Source organism: Chaetodon auriga, chromosome 16 (assembly GCF_051107435.1).
Source record: "Chaetodon auriga isolate fChaAug3 chromosome 16, fChaAug3.hap1, whole genome shotgun sequence".
NCBI classification, from domain to species: Eukaryota; Metazoa; Chordata; class Actinopteri; order Chaetodontiformes; family Chaetodontidae; genus Chaetodon; species Chaetodon auriga.
Window position 1 is genome coordinate 22887501 of NC_135089.1, and position 22087 is coordinate 22909587.

General features: G+C 42.4%; 1 protein-coding gene across 3 annotated transcripts in view; it reads right to left on the minus strand.

Annotated features, from left to right (window-relative positions):
• Positions 1–22087, minus strand: part of rbfox1 (RNA binding fox-1 homolog 1) — a 460574-nt gene that overhangs the window by 166593 nt on the left and 271894 nt on the right. The window lies entirely within an intron of this gene.

Here is a 22087-nt window from a genome sequence, read left to right on the forward strand (position 1 = left end):
GGAGTTTATTTATTTATTCATTTATTTATTAAAAACAGAAGATTGAACTAACTCATTTCCATAAGTATTTGGACCCATCATGTGGCACCTTTGGCAGCAATGGCAGCCTCAGGTATTCTTGGAAATTATCATACAAACTTGGTACACCTTTCATTTGGAAGTTTCCCCCATTCTCTTGGAAGAATGGATGGGGAGTGTTGGTGCACAGCCATTTTCAGATTTCTCCAGACATGCTCCATTTGATTCAGGACTAAGGTTTTATTCAGGATTTTCCTGCATCCATCTTGCCCTTTATCCTGACTAGTTTCCAGGTTCCTGTTGCAGAAAAACATCCATATAACATGATGCTGCCACTGTTGTGTTTGACTGTTGGAATGTATTAATGAGGTGATGCTCAGTCCTGGTTTCCTCCATGCCTTTGGATATTGTGACCAAAAAGTTTAATCTTCATTTCATAGACCATAGGATTTTGCTGCTCATGGTCTGCGAGTCATCAGGTGCCATTTAGCAAACTCCCATCGTGCTGTAATGTGCCTTTTAGTGAGGAATGACTTCCATCTAGCCACTCTACCATAAAGGCCTGATGGCTGCTCTGGTGTTTGTCCTTATGTAAGGTTCACCCACCTCCACAAAGCAACACAGGTTTTCATTCATAGTGGCCATTGAGTTCTTGGTTACCTGTGTTACCAAGGCCCTTTATCGCTGATTGTTCAGTTAGGCTAGGTGGTCAGATCTAAGAAGACTGCTATTGGTTCCAATTTTTTTGCATTTGAGAATGATGGAGACTATCAGGGTTTTGGTCATTTTGATGCTGGAGAATTTTTCTTGCATCCTTCTGCAGATCTGTGCTTTGACACAATTCTGTCTCAGGTTTGAGGTTTACAGACAAATCTCTTGACCTGATGATCTGTGCCTTTCCCAGTTATGTCCAGTGAATTCAATTAGGCACAGATGGACTCCAATGAAGTTGTTGACCACTGATATATGTTGGATGCACCAGAGTTGATTGTAAGTGTCAGAACAAAGGGTCCAGTGTAAATGGAATATTTTATTGTTTTATTTTTAATAAATTAACAAAACACTTTGAATACCAGTTTTTGCTTTGTCATTGAGGAGTACTGTGTATGGACTGACGAAAAAAAAAATGAACTGAATACATTTCAGGATGAACCTGAAACATAACAACTTGAACTTGAAAGGGTCTGAAAACTTTCTGTATGCACTGTAGAGTCCTGCAACGGGCCGGGTACCCATGGATATCCGACGGGTACCCGCAATTGACGGGTACAAGCGGGTGGAAAATATGCATTTATAATTTTACGGGTACGGTACGGGCACGGGCGGAACGGAACCAAAAGCGGGCGGGTAACATTTTATTGTGTCATGAAAATCACTAGTTTCAAGCAGCATGACGCAGCGAAGACGCTGCGCACTGCGCAGCACGCACTCTGACCTCCAGTACATTTCGTTTCGAAAATTGGACCCGTGCAGGACTCTGATGCACTGTAGGTAAGTTCTAGTTAAATTTGAACCTTTTTTATTTTAAAATTGCACTTAAATTGTGATTTTACAATTAACCATTAATCATTCCAGCCAAAATACATCTACTCCTAACTTGCTTCCAAGGAAAGCACTAACTGGTTTCTCAGAAAGAATTTATACGTTGCCTGATGTCGTAACTATTTAGACATAGCAATCTTTTTTACTCAGATTTAAAGTACTTAGACTAAGGACTCTTATTTTACAAACCCAAATCACAACCCCATCACCCTGCCTGGTGCATCAGGGGTGTGCCAAATACATTTGTTCACCTTGTGCACCTGTGGCACACGGGCTACTTGGGTGTGTTAGAGGTGGTGAAAATAATAGCCAATCGCATTTATCATTTTGATTCCCAAACACAGGGTATCTGTATTGTAATTAAAAATGCAGAGCTCCAGGCAGTGCTTTGGCTAGATTCGTTAAAAAGAAGATGACAGCCGTTACCATGGTTACCCTGTGTTGCTAAAGACACTGGGGGAGGATTGGTAGGAATGGATAGTACTGAGGGAGTTATTAGCTGACAAAAAAGTTTAATTGATCTATAATTTTTCATCAGACTATGTGAACTGTTTTCAATGTGACTGTCTCTAACACACCTGTAATTAATCAGTTTGATATGCACATAAGCACAGAGGTTTATGGCCTTTTTGAAGAGGGGACTGTTACACAAAATTTAAACAGCTGCCTTTGTAATTGTAGTGACCTGTATGCAACATAACTCAAATTTCAGACTGCAGATTGAACAGATATTGCATTTTTTTTTTTTTTGGTTTCTTTGTTATTTTTCTGTGTGATCGCGTCAGCTGGTTGAAAAACAGAATGACAGTGGAAAGACATGCAAACCATCAGTAAAAGAGGTTTGTGTTATTTCAGAGATGTTTATATAGGTTTGCCTTCACTAAAATGAAGCAACCAAAATATTATACAAGTGTCCTCAGCTGTTGACTTGCTCTAAGCAGACGGGCAGTGAACTGCATGAGATTCACTCATTCTTGGAACCAAGATTACAGTCTGATGCAAGATATACAACACTGCATCATCTACCCTGAGAAAATAAGCTTTTTTGGCATTTGGGTGAATTGACCCTTTAAAGGGGAAGTATGATCCTCTTATATTTGCAAAGAGCAAACTAAAATATCAGTGTAGCCTTGGCTAACAGCTATGAATATAGATACAGTATGTGCATGTTTTCATGTATTGGTGTGAGACTTTGCTGTTGTGGTGCATGGTGAAGTGTAAGTGCGTGTGTGTGTGTGTGTGTGTGAGAGAGAGAGAGAGAGAGAGAGAGAGAGAGAGAGAGATTAAACATAAAGGCAAACACAAGTATATTATGGGATGAAGCAGAACACTGCAGCTGCATGGCTGCAGGCCAGGAGCTGCCTTTTATCTCTCCGTTCAAGTAAAGACATGCTCCTTTTCTTCTACTCTTTGCTTTTTCTCTCTTCCACCTCCATCCTTTGAGCACATCTTTGTTTTGCTACCACACACAAATGCCATTAGCCAAGCCGATAGAGCAACTGGCAGAGCTCTTATCCACACAAACACCTTCTCAACTACTCAATAATTCCCCATTGTAATGAGAATTTTTAAGAAAAAAATAATTTTCTAAAGGTTGGAAAATTAAACCAAAAATTTGAACTAAAATTTCATATATATTTTGCACAGGAGAAGAATAAATTACAATTAATTCTCAGATAAAAAGTGGTATTAGTATTTGAGCCTGGAGTCTAAACAGTCACATGGTAAATTCAGCATAATTTCCACAGGACCCATTCCATCAGAAAAACCATGAGTGCTTCATACTCGACACTCTCTCATACTGGGTTTCTCTTTTTGACAGAAATGTGTTTTAATTTAATGAACAATTATTTCTACTTTACTGGGAGTTTTGTTTTTTTTTTTTGTTTTTTTTTTCATTGGAGCTGAGTTACTGTAAGTTAAACTATGTAAAAACTTCCGACAGATGTTTCAAAGTAAAAACCTAAGAAAAGTGGGAGGGATTATCCCATTGTGTCACTGAAAGGCTCTTGCGGTAAAACAGGAATTTGTGGACAGGAAATTATTCTAATTAACAGTAACTTAACATTAGGCAATAGGCAAGACAAGATGGCACTGCAAGAGTGGCAGCAAGTTCAACAGCTACAACCATTTATCTAAAACCGCATGGGGAGATCCTTTCAGCCACAGCTCTATTGTGTACACTCTGGAACAGCTGTTAGCGCTGTGCAAGGAGGGTACTCCCTGTGGAAAGACCGGAGGACCCAGCAAAAATAAGAAGGAGGGAATGCAGAGCTGGAGCAAAGTGCCATGACAAGAAAAGACAGTACAAACCATCCATACCTGTTATTATGGGGAATGTGAGATCTCTCTCTCCCTAATAGGATATAAGTGCTAACTAGACTGCAGAGGGACTACCAGAAGTGTTGCATAATGTACGTCATGAAGGTGTGCCTGAATGAACTCACACCAGACTCACATATTGCTTTGAGAGGATTTCAACTGCTGAGAGCGGACAGGAGAGCGACGGAGAGTAGTAAAAGGAAGGGTGGGGACATAGGGATGTTTGTGAACAACAGATGGTGTAACCGAGGGTGTAACCGGTGTAACCGAGAGCACATCAGTATAAAGGAGAGTTCGACAACCTGCGTCACAGACTACATAAACTTCTGTGTGGACAACACAGTGTCTACCCGGAAGGTACAGTGTCTTCCAAATAACAAACCCTGGGTGTCCCTGGAGAAGAAGAGGGTTTTTAGATCTGGGGACAAAATGAGCTGAGGAGGGTGCTGAGAAAGGAGATAAGGAGCGGCAAGGACAGCTACAAGAGGAAGCTGGAGCATCACCTTCAGGGGAGCTACGGCAGAGAGGTCTGGAGAGACCTGAAAACCATTTCAGGCCACAGCAGTGACAGCAGGAGGGACCCAGAATCTGGACATCAAGAATGTGCAAATGAGCTGAATCTGTTTTTCAACAGATTTGATTCTATCCTTGCTCTTTTCCCCACCTACCAGAGTTCAGACCAGACTGTTAGAATCCCTGACACCAGCAACTCCCTTCTCACACCACATAAGATTTCCACAGGAAGGTGCCACAGACTTCACTGATGAACATCGAGGGTTTGGACACTGAGATTGTGGGGGATTACAAATACCTGGGTGTTCACCTCAACAACAAACTGGACTGGACAAACAACACAGATGTCCTGTACAAGAAGGGCCAAAGTCATCTCTATTTGCTAAGAAGACTGAGGTCCTTTGGAGTATGTAGGACACTGTTTAAAACTTTTATGACACTGTGGGGGCATCTGCTACTTTCCATGCAGTGGTCTGCTGGGGTTGTGGAAGCTCTGACAGGGACAGAGCTTACACAATATTAAACCAGTCAGGGGACTGGCTCAGTCCTGGACTGCCCTCTGGACACCATTAAGAGGCGGGTGAGAGGGGGATGTTTCTTTTCGTAGTAAGCCTATGCATATATTTTTTTTTTCTATTGTGTTACATATATATGTATTTACTGTCCAATAGTACAAAACACTGTACTGTAGGAGAACAAGAGACCTACAACTGACCTTTCACTTGATCGTGACCTTACGCTTCAGATGATGAGACTGCCATTAATTCATTAATGATTAAAATAAAAGAATAAATAAGATCCTTCTGATCTGATGAAGGTTGGTGCCCCTTTCTGCCCCTTTCTGGCCTCCTAGATAAAGCAATGTCCACAACATTATCCTCCTTTGTCCAAACGGAGATTCAAGATTTTGAAATGTGATTTTAGCATGCTCCTTGATTTTCTTAATGAATATAGAAAGTGGGATTACTTTAGCTCAGCCACCACACCTGGCTTTATGGTGACAACTGGTTTTTTGTGTTTGTTTAATAGAAATGAGGAAATGTCATGAAGAATGTGCTAGCTATGGCAGTCAGTGAGTCATTATTTTCTTTAACCCACAACCATTGGGTCTCAGTTAAATTCCCAGTTGCAATCTTGAACCTTTCAGCAACAGGTTTGCCAGTGAGAAACAAGATTGACAAGGTTGTGTTTTGTTATCTCAGGGACCGCACGAGATTCTATTGCACCATGCCTCCACTCACCTCTCCTTTGGTGTAACACTTGCCTCAGCTTTGGCCGAGCTGCAAAGGATCTATTCTCTCTTCTAGATCAGAGAAGAGTCACAATTCCCGGAGTGCCTGATTGCCAAAAATGCCACACAAACAAACAAACAAACAAAAAAAGACCCTTAATTGGCTTGGTTTGCCATCATAACAGCCCAGCAGCCCCAGTGAGTCCCTGGCCACTCTCATCCTGGTGAACTTGACCTGACAGGTACAACATCCTGGACCTGCAGGACTTCCCTCCACTGACTGTGGTCCCTCATCTCTCCTCAGCTCAACCATCCAGTCCTGGCTGCACACCGATGCCTTCAGCTGTAGCAGCACCTCCCAGCCATGCGACCAACCTCTCAGCTCATCAACCCCACCTGAAGAGCTATTGCTTCCACCAGTCATCGGATTATGTCCACATCCAAGTCAAATTTCACTACAGCACTGTGGTGTCACTCCTGGCTGCCCTCGAATCCCTTTCTCTCCCATTCAATTGTCAGTGAAGACTCCATTGTAAGAAGTATCAAAGGAAGATCTATGATGACTGTTTTCCTGGTGCTAAGATAGAAGATATCCTGGAGAAATGCCCTGGCCTCCTAGATAAAGCAATGTCCACAACATTATCCTCCTTTGTCCAAACAGAGATTCAAGATTTTGAAATGTGATTTTAGCATGCTCCTTGATTTTCTTAATGAATATAGAAAGTGGGATTACTTTAGCCAGATCCTCAGCAACCACCTGGAATGCTGGCCACCTCTGGTCACCAAGAAACTGCACTAATTCCTGATGCCACCTTGCCCCATGCCTTCATCCTGAAACAGACTGGTTCCTCCTTCTTGCTTGTAGGTCCTTGTTTGTCTCTAAACTCAGATGAGACTCAGTTCAATCCCTGAGATAATTACAAAAAGGCAGAGCGAGTTTTCAGTCCATACTGACTCCAAACATAAGAGTCTGATGCCAACTGTTCCTGCCCTTCCCACCGCTTTTTCTGTACTATTCTGTATTATATATACTCTATGATATCCCTGTTAAGATGGCCCACCTGAATATAAGGCCATTCTCAATTAAGACATTAATTTTAAATGATTTTATCTCCACTTCCCAGTTGGACTTCTTGCTTTTAACTGAGGCCTGCCCCCCCCCAGATATAAGGCGATAACAGCAAGTTTACTGGGTCCTTTAAGCAGAGCCGAATACAGTGTGTCGCTAGGGTCAATACCAGAAAGCAGGTTGATCAGGAAGAGGTACAGAGTCGGCAGGCAAAAACACAAATCAGGTAACAGGCACGGGTCAAAAATCCAAAAAGGGAGAATAAGAAAACATGCAGGATACGAGGCAGGCCTAAGCACTAACAATGATCTGGCAGAGAACAAAGGAACACTGACTGGTATAAATACTGAGGGGCAAATGAGCGGATGAGAAACAGGTGTGTGGTGGCAGAGCAGGCTGGTCACAGATTGCCTGACAGTCAATGCAGGGGGAGTGCAATAGGGTGTGGGCAGAGCAGTGGCGGGAAAAGCTGGCAGGGCTGAGTGGAGGATGAGCAGCGGGATGTGAGCAGGAGGGTGGGGCTAAGAGGCTCCACCAGAGTCCATGACAGTCATTTTTAAAAACCTCTTTAGATGTTGCCAAATTGCTTTTAAATACTTACCTTTACTGTTCAATATTTGATCATAGCAAATCAACTGTATAGTTATTTACCACCCAGTCTCACCAAAGTCCTTCCTCAATGTTCTGATTTTATGTCCTTTATTGTGCTGAATTATGACAAGCTGCTATAGCTGGAGATTTTAACATCCATGTTTATGACTCCTTGAACAAATTTGGTACTGAGTTTTTAAATATTACAGCATCTTTAATCTTGCTCAACAAGTGTCTGGACCAATTCATAAACGTGGCCACATCTCAGATTTACTTCATATTCTGGGTCTGATTATTATTTATTTATTATTATTATTTGATGTCTTTTTCCCCTGTTAACCTATGGGTCCACGTCCTTCTTCCTGCCCTATCAACTCCTACAACATTAAAAAGATTTTCTAACGCTTATGCAGCTAACCCCTATACCCCCTCCTTAGAATCTATTCCTGGTCATCATAGTGCTGATAGTGCATAGTGTAAATCTCACCTTCCTCTTCGATAGCTCTTGATCCTATAGCCCTGTCTGCTTTAATCAGTTTGAACCTGTCTCTCTCCTGTCTGTGAGAAGTAGTTTGTCATCTGAAGCCCACAACATGCCCATCCAAATACATTCCCTCATTCCTACTAAAGCATTCTGTCTAGTAGAAATTGTCATTTTTCCACTCTTTTTCTTTTTTTTTTCTTTTTTTAAACATGTACTGGTTTCAAGAAACTCATCTTGGACCCAATGGTTTCTCTAACTTTCAGGTCCATTTCCAAGCTTTTTATAAGGACTAACAGGACTGATAGCATTGGATTGGCACAATTATTTGTTACGAGAGGCACCGTGGCGCAGCAGGTAGTGCGTGTGCCTCACAGCAAGGAGGTCACTGGTTCGATCCCTGGATTGGGCAGGGCCTTTCTGTGTGAAGTTTGCATGTTCTTCCCGTGCATGCGTGGGTTCTCTTCGGGCACTCCGGCTTCCTCCCACAGACCAAAAACATGCTCATTAGGTTAATTGGTGACTCTAAATTGTCCTTCGGTGTGAGTGTGAGTGTGAGTGGTTGTTTGTCTGTCTATGCTGCCCTGCAATCGGCTGGCGACCAGTTCAGGGTGTACCCCGCCTCTCGCCCATTGCCAGCTGGGATAGGCTCCAGCCCCCCGCAACCCCGAAAGGGATAAGCGGGTATAGAAGATGAATGAATGAATTATTTGTTACTTACAGCAGATAATGTAGACTGTGCTGTTAGATACTTTTAGACATTAGTGTGCTGTTTTGTACGACCAGTCATAAGCTGCTTATAACTAGACTTGAACAATGGGTGGCATTCCAGGAAACAGCTCTACATTGGTTGAAGTTACACCTGGAAATAGACTTTTTTCTCACAGTGTTTGGAATGTTTCTTCCTCCTTGGCCCCTTTTACCTGTGGAACTCCTCTGGGTTCTGTTCTTGCTCCACTTCTCTCCATATGTGTTCCCACTGGGTCCTCAGGTCAGGAGGCATGGCATCTCCTACTATTGTTTTGTGAACAATACGCAGTTACATTTCCCGCTAAAATCCCACAGCCCTAAGCCATTATAGCCTATCCTTGACTGTTTCCAGGACATTGAGGCCTGAATCCTGAATGACCCTCCAGACTCCATCAGCACTGGCTGCTCAGCCAAATGTCAAACCCTATGCGGAAAAAAACTTGGGATGTTTTCTTTTTTTTTATTCTTTTTATTTTATTGCATTGAAATTTGAAAGATAAATTCCACAGTGAGAGGCTTTCTGTGCTTGTGCCCACCTGTGAGCACAAGCACGTAAAGCAAGTGAAATGCTTCTCAAAATCCCAAATTTTGAAGAAGTTCTCTTGTTTTCTTCTGCCTGTCTTTGTAAGGCACTTTGGTCAACTCATGTTGTTTTAAATATAAATAAATTTGACTTGACTAATACAACACAGTACCTTTTTTAATATTTAATAAGATCTCTATGGTCTGATCTGCCCCTTTCTCAAACAGGCCATTCTCGTGATTAGTTGTGTTTCCCAACCAACTGAGCCAAGCTGCTCACCAACCCTATCTTTGACTTGCCACAGTCAAGTGCTTAAAGGTCCCATATTATAACGCTTTTTCAACAAGTTAACATAGGTCTATGAGTTCCAAAAAACATGTTTTTGAAGCTGTTTGCTGGAAATAGCTTTTAGGAAAAGATTCTTGCCTACCTCTATTTCCCTCTGTTTCAGTCCCCTTCAGAATGTGCTGTGCCTGGTGTCTGTAGCTTTAAATGCAAATGAGATGCTGCCCATTACATACAAATGAGCTGCTGCTCATTTGCCCATGCCCCACTCATAAACTGTTACCATGGTAATGGGGAGAATGTAGACTCTAATGTAGCACACCCTGTGTGAAAGTAGCAGACATGGCAGCAATGAACAGACCGAGTTCTTCAGTAGTTCAACCGTACATGTTCGAACCTGAATCGGATCCTGAAGAAGGGGGACAGGCTCCTGCAGAACCTCAGACTCAGAGTATTCAGCAGGACGCTTCTAAATGCTTGTCAAAAAATGTCTTACTAGAAGTAACTAGAAGCTAGCGGTTAGCCTTACATCGTTCTCAAAAAGAGTTCACGCTAATCTACAAAAGAAACACACAGCTAATTATTTGTATACTTACATCTCCCTTGTCTGCAGGTATTCCATGCAAAGTTGGAAGTGACCTCTCCTTCAGAAAAGGGTGGAAATATTCAGTGCTGCCATTGCTTTGATAGAAGTCATGCACTGCCAGCTTATGTTGTGTCAGGTTTTATTTCCATAACTCCAGCCACAATCCTGTGACTTATGATAATAATGTACTCATCAAAGTTATTGCTAACTAAAGAGATGACTGTACAAGGGTAAATTAATTTTCAATTTGTCACAAAAACAGAAAAATTAATATTTGCATGATCGGAATTAGATTCCTTCAGTCCAGTAGAATTTGGAAAGTCAAGTTAATCTCTCAGAATACAAGGGCAACAAATGTGCCTTAAATGTCCCCTCAGAAACCTATGAATGATGTCACGCACACCCTTGTCTTTCTCAGTAAGACCACGAGATGTCCCTCTTGTTTTCTCCTCCTGCCTTAGCTGTTCCTAATAATTATTTCATAATCATTCATATATTAAACCCAACTCCTTGGTTCAGTCGGTGCTAGAATTTCTCATTCAAGGGTTTGTGCCTCGCATAAGCCTGCAAGTCCTGGTCTTTTCTCAGCAGTCCCTGAGCAGCTTATGCTCAGTAGCGTTTGCGTTCATTCAACATCTTTAGCCTGGTTTCAGGTTTTGTTGCGAAATCTAATAGATTACACAGACACATACACACACTGACAGACAGGTGGACACACACACACAAACACACACACTCAAACATACATATACCACTAACAACAAGTGCTGCAGCTACAAGTCAATGCCATAACAATTTCAATGCTGACTCAGCCTGAGGTCAATGACTCATTCTGTTACATAATTACAATGTATTATGCAAATTGCCAGTGAACATTTCACATGATTGACATTATTTTGTAGCCATGTTGATTTCACAACTTCCTGCCATCCCCGAGGCATATACAAGTCACACTTTCCATCTAAATCATAATTTCTTTTACTTAGTGTAATTATCAAGAAGGACATATTACAGGATCATACCGGGCACTGCTACAGGTTACAGTGTGAACAATGAACTTCAAGGTCCCTGGTTTACATCTCTCTCCCCTCATTTCCTTTCTTCTCTCACCCCCAAAATCATAATAATGATAACAATAAAAAAAAATGAAAAAGAATTAATCATATCTAAAGATGAACACTGTCCAAACCTTAACCGCAAGCAAGGGTCTCTTCAATGAATGTTCAGCAGTGACGTAAATAACATTGGTGTTTTAGTTAAAGGAATAAAGCATGTATCTTGTATGGTAAGTTAACTGATATAACCTGTCATTCTGCAGACCCCTAAAATGTCAGGTCTCAGATGGCTGACAGTTTAATCTGTCTGTAAATAGAAGATGTATCATTTTCAGAGTATCAGATGAGTGCAGAGTGTCACCTCTCTGGACATGGAGCTCTCTGGAGCTCTGCCCTCCTGCGGCTGCAGACACACCAGCAGCTCCTTCTCTGTTACAGCTACTGCTTTGACACCTTTCTTTTGTTTCATTCTCACACAGTTCTTACCCGATAATGGATGCAACTTGAAATCTAGCAAAGTGCAATATTTGAGATAAAAAAAAATGAAGCACAAGTAAAATCACAAGTACACACAAAAAAAGACTTTGTTACAGTAACAACAGTAAATGTTGTTCCTTCCACTCCTTTCAAAACAGACTGGCCAGGGGTGAACACCAGACCAAAACTCTCCTGACATAAGAGTAAATTAGTAAACAACTGATGAGCATGTGTGACTATAATGTCATATAAATGCAAAGAGAAAAACCTGAAAGTGTAAAAGGTGTCTCTCATGATACAGTGCATTTGTCTTCTTCCCCTCCTATCTGCATAAGTGCAAGTGTAATCACACCATCAGTTCTGAAGCACCATATTTCTGACAGCTCATTTCCCCATTGGAGCTGACAGTGATGGATGGAAATTGTGCTGTGTTTTTGTGTAACTATCATGGGAGAATACATGAGAGTATATGAACACCTTGGTGTGTGTGTGTGTGTGTGTGTGTGTGTGTGTGTGTGTGTGTATTGTGGCTGCAGCATGCTAAGGGTTATCACTGCATGATGTCTTGGGGACAAGTCAGCTAATAAGCCCCTAGGTGAAGGAAACAAAGGGAGATCCAGAGAGTTAGCTAAGGTTTCAAGCCGAGTTGTAACAACCCATTAATGTGCAAATTTCAGTTCGTCAACACTGATACACTAATACTTTGCAACATTACACATGAAGCAAACCCATTGATGTTACATAGATAAAGGTAAAGAGAACAAGAGAACACCTTGACCAACAGCTAAACATCCAGAAACATAAAATTCTCTTCTGCCAGGATCAGACCACACAATATTTTTGTAATTGACAATGGTCGCCATGTCAGATCTAACAATCACAGTTCCATAGACTCTTACCATGTCTTTGTCGGGTGACTGGCAGGACTACATATATGACTATGACCAATCACAGCAATCACATGCAAGTTCAGAAGTCACTGAGGAGGTGGGTGAAGCAAACTGTCAGTCATGGCGAAAGAAGCATTATGTGTGATGCTAGCGGTCTTGTGCAAAGAAATGCCTACCACCTGGTGCGGATAAAGGAGGGGGACGAGTGGAAAACAGCGTTCAACACTCCTTTAGGTCACTTCAAGTATCTGGTAATGGCTTTTGGCCTCACAAATGCCCTAGCCATTTTTCAGGCTCTCATTAATGACATTCTGAGAGACTTTATTAACAGATGTGTTTTTGCATAACTGGATGACATCCTGATTTTCTCCTGTCCGGTCCTTGGGTGCACATGCGTCGGCGTTGTGTCTCTCCCCGAAAAACACCTCTGTCAAAACTGACTTTTTATGAAATTTTAAGCAATTTTTTTATGGCATACTATTTAGATCTTGTTTCTTTTTAACTACTCCTCCTAATCAGAGAAACAATTTTAGTAATCAGACGCCTTGATCTCAAGCAAACTAAACTAGCTGAGCACAGCTCAGTTAGCCATGGCTCCACTTATCTCGCCATCCGGCTGTCAAAGCTGTTTCGCCCTCTGCAAGAAAATCGCTGAGATGGAGCAGAGGATTTCCACTCTCTACAAAATCCAGGAAGCTGAGAGACACCTAGACACTATCCTCTTCAGCCCTGCACAAGTCTCTGCCACCAGTAAAGAGCTTGAGACCACGGCTCCGTACTCGGCTGCTGTTTACACTCCTTCGGCTACTGACTCCACTCCGCGTGCTACTATGGCCCCAGCACATGTTCCACTCCACCCGCTGCTGCTTCTGCTCTGGCCGCTGCTACCACTGCCTCAATAGTCGGCTCTATGCAGACTGCTGCTACTGCACCGGCCGCTGGTTCCACTCCATCCGCCTTTCCTGAGGACCCCTGGTTCCAGCTCGGGGCTAAACCCAAGGTCCCAGTCAGCTCCACTCCTTTACACCCAGACACCTGGATGGTTGTCGGCGATCGCAAAAGGAGTAAGAGGCTGTCACTTCATACTCCTACAACCTGTGACATCCAGCCACAAAATCGCTATGACGTCCTGGACTCACATGAATTTCCATCACTGGCTGGGAACCTAGGGCCTTCTTTTTCACCTCCCAGGATTTTAAATGATTTCAGCGGATCTCCACCGCTCCCGTCTGTCCCGGTGAACGCACCTGGGTGAACAACTTGCCCCGCACCTCGCCGAGCACAGCAGAATTTCACCCCGGCTCCGCGGGGCTCTTCTTCTGTCTGTCCTTCATCATCTGTTCTAATACCGAGTGCACAGTCTCATCCTCCGCCACTGGCGGCCGGTGGCGCTCAGGTCGCTGAACACGCCACCTTGAAGCCTCAACGGTCCTCATCCCGGTCCACGACCTCTTCTGCCCGACGTCGGATCCTGAAGGAGGCCGTGTTCCGGCACTCCAGTGGTCTTCCTCGTCCGGAGCCAGGAATCCCTCTCCCAGGCTCAACAAAGCATCCTCCACACCGCATCCATCTGTCCGGACGCACAGCACAGACCACGGATCATCCAGCCATGGGACCTCACAACCTCCACCACCTTGTCCCCTCTTCCCTCCAACCACTTTAGTAGTGTGCGATTCAATAACCCGGGGAATGCGCTTCTTCAACGCAGCCACTCACTGCTTTCCAGGAGCCACAGTCCCGGTTATCCTGGAGAAACTTCCCGGTCTGCTGCAGTCACTCCCATCCTCCATAAGCTGTGTTTTAGTTCTCGTGGGCTGTGTTGACACTGCTCAGAAGCCGTCTGAGCTGATCAAAAGGGATTTTAACAACCTTTTTAGCTTTTTAAACAACTGTGGAAAGTCTGTTTTTATCAGCGGTCCTCTTCCCACACTTTCCCATCATGGAGCATGGCGCTTCAGCAAGCTCCTCTACACCTGGCTACAGTCCACCTGCAGAGCTTTTAACATTGGTTTTATTGACAATTTAAAGCTGTTTTGGTACCGTCCCTCCTTTTACAGGGCCGACGGAGTTCACCCCAACAGGCTTGGCAGCTGAATGCTAACGGCTAATATTCACCACGCCGTCCAGTACGCTCCACGAGATTGACTGTTTACCTGTCACACCCCCTCCCCAGATTCTTCTTCTCCGTCCACACCAGCTGTCCATAGTACTATTACACTCACTAGCCCCCCCCTACAGTCCACAGTTGTCACTACCACCTAAACCGGACATCTTTCCCATACAAACCATTACAGGCAGACGTTTTCCCCGGACTCACAGACAGAGTGCTTTTAACAGAGACAATCTCATACACCCGGACATTTTATCTCCCTGTGGTCATGAGCGCACGTTCAGCACGAACATTAACCTGGCTGTGCTGAACGTGCGCTCTCTTTTAAACAAATCTTTTATCATAAATGACCTGATTTTAGACAACAAGTTAGATGGGTTACTTTTAACAGAGACATGGCTTGGCACAGAGGCACCAGTTGTTCTCACTGAGACTTGCCCACCAAATTTTAACTTTTTATTCTCCACCAGGGGAGGCAAGAGAGGAGGCGGGACTGCATCAATTTTTAATAATATTTTAATGTCAAAGGAAGTTTATTTTAACAGTTATTCATCTTTTGAGTATCACGCCTTTGTTTTTAGCAGTCCTCCTGTTTATTCTCCACCAGGGGAGGCAAGAGAGGAGGCGGGACTGCATCAATTTTTAATAATATTTTAATGTCAAAGGAAGTTTATTTTAACAGTTATTCATCTTTTGAGTATCACGCCTTTGTTTTTAGCAGTCCTCCTGTTCTCTGCATCACTGTTTATAGACCACCCCATCATTCCACTGCTTTTATCAGTGAATTTTCAGAGCTTTTATCAATCATACACACCTCTTATAACAGAATTTTAATAACTGGCGATTTTAAACCTTTTAAATTGCATGGATTTTAAGCAGCACGTCACACACCCAACTCACAACAGAGGACACACCCTGGACCTGGTCATAACATATGGCCTCTCCACTGGTGTGTCCTCTGTTGTTGACCTGGCTGTGTCCAACCATTATTGTGTGTATTTTAACATCGCCAGTTTTAACCATCAGGACGCCCCGGTGAGAACAGTGAGGAAATGCTACCTAACTTCTGAGGTGGCTGCAAATTTTATCGAGATTTTACAGAGCACTCCTGCAGAAGTTTTACCTGCACCCTGTGATTTTATTGTTGACATTTTAACAGGAAATTGTGATTAACCTTAGACTCTGTGGCTCCACTTTTAACAAAAACGGTAAAAACAAAACCTTTACCACTGTGGAGGTAGTCAAAAAGATTATGCAGGATTGCAGAGAGAAGGTGGAGAAAAAACAAACTCTCAGTCCACTATGAAATATTCCGTGAACAACTCAAATCGTACGATAAAACAGTCAAACAGGCAAGAATATCCCATTTTTCAAACCTCAGATAACAAAAACAACCCAAAATTACTTTTCTCCACCTTCGATCTTTTAACTAACATCAATTTTAAAAAATCCCCAGAGACACCAACGGACGCCGTCTGTGAGGACTTTGCAGACCACTTCAGAAGTAAAATCAACGATATCAGATCCAGTCTTGTATCACATCAGAATGTAACCACACCTGGACAGTCGATTTTATCCGAGGAAACACTGGAGAGTTTTGCCCTGGTTGATGCGAGGACACTTGGTCGAGTTTTCTCCTAGGTAAACCCAACAACCTGCCTTTTAGATCCAATTCCCACAACACTTTTAAAGACATTTTATGGATTCTTCGAGGAACAGATTTTAAATATAGTGAATTGCTCTCTTCAGACGGGGGTCTTCCCTGCTGCCTTCAAAAGGGCAGTGGTGAAGCCCTTTCTGAAGAAGAGCAATTTAGACCCCAGCATTTTTAATAACTACAGACCTGTATCCAACTTACCCTTTTTAAGTAAGATTTTAGAACAGCTGGTTTTTAACCAACTAAATTATTTCTTAAATACTAACAACATTTTAGAGAAATATCAGTCTGGTTTTAGAGTGAACAACAGTACCGAGACAGCCCTTTTAAAGATTTTAAATGATATCAGGTGTAATGCGGACTCACAAAAACTCACAGTCCTGGTGCTACTGGATCTAAGTGCTGCCTTTGATACAGTAGATCAACACATTTTATTAAACAGACTCAGAAACCTGCTCTCTGGTCTTCCCAAAAAGACTATCTATAACTTACAATTACTCCACAACTCAGCCACACGTGTGCTGATGAGGACCAGAGGGCGGGAGCACATTACACCGGTTTTAGAATCTCTGCATTGGCTCCCCGTGTGTTTCAGGATCGATTTTAAGGTGCTTTTATTAGTTTTAAGTGTCTAAACGGTCTTGGGCCATCTTATTTATCTGACCTGCTTTTTTCATATCAGCCCTCGCGGATCCTGAGGTCTTCTGGCACCGGCCTTTTAATTGTTCCAAGGGTTCAGACCAAAACCCACGGGGAGGCAACATTCAGCCATTACGGTCCGAAGCTTTGGAACAGCCTGCCAGAGGGCATCAGGACCGCAGAGACCGTTGGTGTTTTTAAAAGGAGGCTCAAGACTCACCTTTTGAGTTTGGCTTTTAATTGATTTCTTTTACTCTTTCAATTCAGACCTGTTTTACCCTAGCCTATTGTCTTTTAGCTTTTAAGTCCTTTTATTCTATTCTATTTTAGGTTTTAGGTCTTTTATTCTATCGTCTTTCAGGTTTTAGGTCTTTTTATTCTATTGTCTTTTAGGTTTTAGGTTTTTTTATTCTATTGTATTTTAGGTTTTAGGTCTTTTTTTTTATTCTATCATCTTTTAGGTTTCAGGTCTTTTTATTCCATTGTCTTTTATGTTTTAGCTCCAGTGCTTCCTCGCTGGGAGGTGTGTCTGGTCTGCCCGCTGGGGCGTCGTCCTGGGGACCCCTCGGGCCCGGAGGACTGGGGGGCTCTACCCTGTGTGTGAGCCCACCCCGGTCTGCCCAGGTCGGGGGACCGGAGAGCTCTGCACTATGTGTGGGGTCCACCCTGGTTTTTATCTTTTGTCAAGCACCTTGTATTGCATTTCTATGTATGAAAGGTGCTATACAAATAAAGTTTATTGTTGTTGTTGTTCAGCTGATGAGACTCACGTCTGGCAGCTGCTCACTTGCCCACTGGAGAACAAGCTTTTCATGAAAACAGTGAAATGTGAGTTCCATTTACAGTCAGTTTCATTTCTTGGCTTTATTATTCAGGAGGGAAGCCTGAGACCCGAAGGTGAGAGCGGTGGAGCAGTGGCCCATCCTGGAGACCTGAAAGGAGTTGCAGCCATTTCTGGGATTAGCGAACTTCTATCAGAGATTTATCCGGGACTATAGCAACATTGCTGCTCTACAACTAAGCTAACTTCTACCAAAGTGAAGTTTAGCTGGTCAGACAAGGTCGACAGGGCTTTCATTAAGCTCAAGGGGCTTTTCACCACGGCTCCAGTACTGATACAGCCTGATCCCAACAAACAATTTATCGTGGCGGTAAGTAAGTAAGCAAGTAAGTAAAGTTTATTTATATAGCACCTGTCACAGATAAAAATCACAAAGTGCTTTAAAGCAATAAAAGCAGAAGGATAAAGACAGAAATGGTGTCAGTAAGAATATAAGTGTAAGTAGTAATACTGATAAAACAGGGGAGTAACAGCTAAGAACAGAACAGCAAAAAAAACAAAAAAAACAAACATACATGAACAGAGAATAAATAAAATAAATAATACAGAATAAAGCAGCTACTGGTCAGCCGAAGGCCTGTCTGAATAAAAGCGCTTTCAGCTGCCTCATAAAAATTTCACTAGAGTCGACCGATCTCAGTGTTAGAGGAAGTGCATTCCACAGCTTCAGTGCAAGAACTTGAAAAGCATGGTCACCATGGGTTTTGTACTTGATTGGGATTCAACAAGTAGTTTTAGATGGCCAGACCTAAAAGCTCTGTTTGGAGCATACGGGTGAAGGAGATCGGCAATATACCTGGATGTTCGCAAAGCCTTAAAAGTTAGCACCAATATTTTAAAGTGAACACAATAAGTGATCGGGAGCCAGTGAAGAGGTGATGTCGGATCTCTGGTTTGTTCCTGTTAAAAGGCAAGCAGCTGCATTTTGGACTGTCTGAATATGGTTTAGAGAGGATTGGCTTAAACAGGTAAAAAGGGCATTACAATAATCTAAATGAGATGAGATAAAAGCATGTAAAATCATTTCTAGTTCCACCTTCGATGCCATACATTTTAGTCTAGCTATATTGCGCAAATGGAAAAAAAACAAGAGTGTGTTAACTGGCTGACATGGCTGTCTAGTGATAGAGACTGGTCAAAAGACATACCTAGATATCGAAGGCAGGGTTTAACACAATCACGTAATGGCCCAATATGCTGCTTAATGGAAGGCATCCATTTTGGGGGAGCAAGTATAAGAGCTTCTGTTTTGCTCGTATTTAATTGAAGGCAGTTTTCAGACATCCAGATTTTAATGGCCTGCAAACAATCATTTAAAATTGATAGTTTATTGCTCTCGTCAGGTTTGAATGAGTAATTTAATTGAATGTCATCAGCATACAAATTATATGACATCCCACTAAAACGGCTAATTATCTGACCCAGAGACAACAAATATATTGAAAACAGTATTGGACCCAGGACAGAACCCTGTGGGACACCACAAGACAGAGGGGCTGTGTCAGACATAAACTGGCCCAACTAAACAGACAACCTCCTGTGAGAGAGGTAGGATGAGAACCAGTCCAAGGCAGATCCTGAGATACCCACCAAATGCTTTAGCCTATCTAGTAGAATACCATGATCCACAGTGTCAAAAGCGGAGCTGAGGTCAAGTACCAATAATGAGCATTTCCCATCATCTGCCATCATCAGAAGGTCATTAGTAACTTTAGTAAGAGCTGATTCTGTTGAATGCAGTTTACGAAAGCCAGATTGGAATGGATCATACATGCCATGTACGTCTAGAGCAGCTGTTAGCTACATGGCAACTACCTTTTCCAGAATTTTAGAAACAATGGGCAGTTTGGAGATAGGCCTATAATTAATTGGAAGGGTGGGGTCAATATTTGTTTTTTCAGCAGAGGCTGGATATAGCATACTTAAAAAGAGCAGGGACAGACCCTGTTAAAAGGGAGAGATTTATCATGTCAACAATGGAGGGACATTAAAAACATTAAAACATTAAAAACCAAGGATGGAGGGAGAAAATCAAAAGGGCCATGTGAGGGCTTAACTTTGTGCAACAAAGCCATAACCTCCTCTAAGGAAACAGGGGAAAAGGAGTTTAAAATTGTGACATTAGGAGCACCAGCAAAAGGATGGTGAGATGATGGGGAGAAAGTGGATGCCTACCAGATACCGGGCTGGGGGCAGTGCTGTCCCAACGGATGGGGGCAAAGAACCTCTTGCATCCCTGTGCTTTTTTTTTTCCGCTCTTCTCTCCCCTGCAAAGTGTATCTATGATGTAGGAGACCAGGAGCTGTTGGCCGTTAAACTGGCATTGGAGGAGTGGAGACACTGGCTGGAGGGGACTGAACAGCCTTTCATTGTATGGACGGCTCATAAAAATCTAGCGTACATCAGAGATGGGGTCTCGAGTTTGCGACTCGGACTCGAGTCACACTTAACTCGCACACAGAGAGACTTCAGACTTGACTTGGACTCGTGTTTTGGGACTCGTGAACAATCATTATGTTTTCTTTTTTCCTTTCTTTTCTTTTTTTTGGCGTATTAACATTGGGGAAACTCTGAAACTTCTGACGAGCTCAATGTCATTCCCTCCTTTTTGACATGGTAACCATGGTAACTATATTACGCATCGGGTGCGCGGCTTGCAGCCCCGTGCATTAGTACCTCAGATGACACTACGGCGACTGACACACCCGCAGCTGCTGCTGTACCCTTTGTAATCACGCTTGGTTATAAAAACTTCAAACAAGACTGGACCAACAAAAGAAGCACTGACTACACATCAAATTTTATCAGGCACCTAAAAACTCACCCAGATAAGTCACATTAGCACATATGGACGGTTAGCAAACATGTTTAGCTCAGCATCAGCTGTGTTTAACTTAGCTTGCTACCAGCTTTGTAACTGAATATTTGAATAGATGAGTGAATGTTTCTTGTCACACATATTTGCATGGAGTCGGTAACGTTATTCATCTACGTTCCTACAACGCCTATGTAGCCAAGTCAAATTTTCTTATTATGTTTTGTTTATTTATTTTTCCTAAAATCTTTCTTTTGTGTTGTGAACTTCACCAAAATGATTTTTTCCTCCTGTAAAAAAAAAGAAAGAAAGGTCCCTATGGTGATTTTCAATTGTATGCCCTTTGTTCCCCTGGGGTGTTGTTTTGGCGTTGCACCACCTAGCGTCATAGAGCTGTGTGCGCTCGGAGCTGGTGAGTCACTTTATGAGGCGCTCTCTCCATTATTTTATTTACTATATTTTTTTTTCCCGTTCAAAACCACAATATGTTGATATATGCTGTAATGTAACATGCTAATGAAACTTTTGGTCAAGCCTCCATTGACTAACAACTTTTAAATTGAACTGAGTTATTCATGCAGAGTTAGCTAACTTAGCCATATGCTAGCTGAACCGTTTTTTTCCTCTGTTTCTCTCTTTTTCACGCTGATGTCATGAGGTTGTGCTCTGCATGCTATGGCTGTGTAATAACTGTATTATTTAATATGTCATGCAACATTTTATTGTGGTTATGTGAATTTTGATTTACATTTTTTTTTGTAGAATGGTGGAGAGTTGCAGTGTGGCTCTGTGTGTGTGACGCCTGTTTTTTTCTTTGTTTGAAGGTATGCTAGTTGTCTAATTCAGTTCATATTTTGATACTTTTGCACTAAAAAATGAGCTAATGTGGGTGAATTAATTTAATTCTTTTAGACTGTGGAAGATGCTGCTACACCTACAATGCCTTTGACTGGGTGAGGTGTAACATTTTCTATATTTTTGTTCTTATTATGGTCCGACTGAGCCTGCACAATAGGGGGCAAGATATATTGTAACTGCATGTTCATGTTGGAAGAATACAGTCTCCTTTAAAGGAAATCATTCATTGTGTGTTTTCTTCATATTGCATTGCAGTACCCTGTTTAAAGTGATCATATAACAAACCAGTAATCAGTACTGATACTTTATGCTAATAGATAAAGGAGGGATAATAATACAGTAGATGCTTTGAATTTCTGAGATACAACTGTGCAGTATTCTTAGTAGACCGAATAGCAGCAGATGATAGAAGGCTCATTAAAACAAGAAGAGACATGAGAGATTTATTTTTTAGAGACTTGAGACCAAAGACTTGAGACTTGACCAAGTCTCACCCCACAAAGACTTGAGACTTGACTTGGACTTGTGAAGACTTGTGAACATCTCTGGCATACATCAAGTCTGCCAAGCGATTGAACTCCAGACGTGCCCTATTTTCTCTCTGACTTACAGACTGGGCTGAACCTGAGACCCCCCCCCCCCATACCATCCTGCCTGCTGATCGGGTGGTGTCAGCCCTCACCTGGGGAATTGAGGGCATTGTTCGGGAAGCCCACACTGAGAAAAATGATTCTGGGAGGATGTAAATGTAACACAATTAAATCTATGATATGAACAATAAAATGTTCCTTTTTTTTCCTCTACAAATAACAATTTTGTCCTGGACTTAATCTG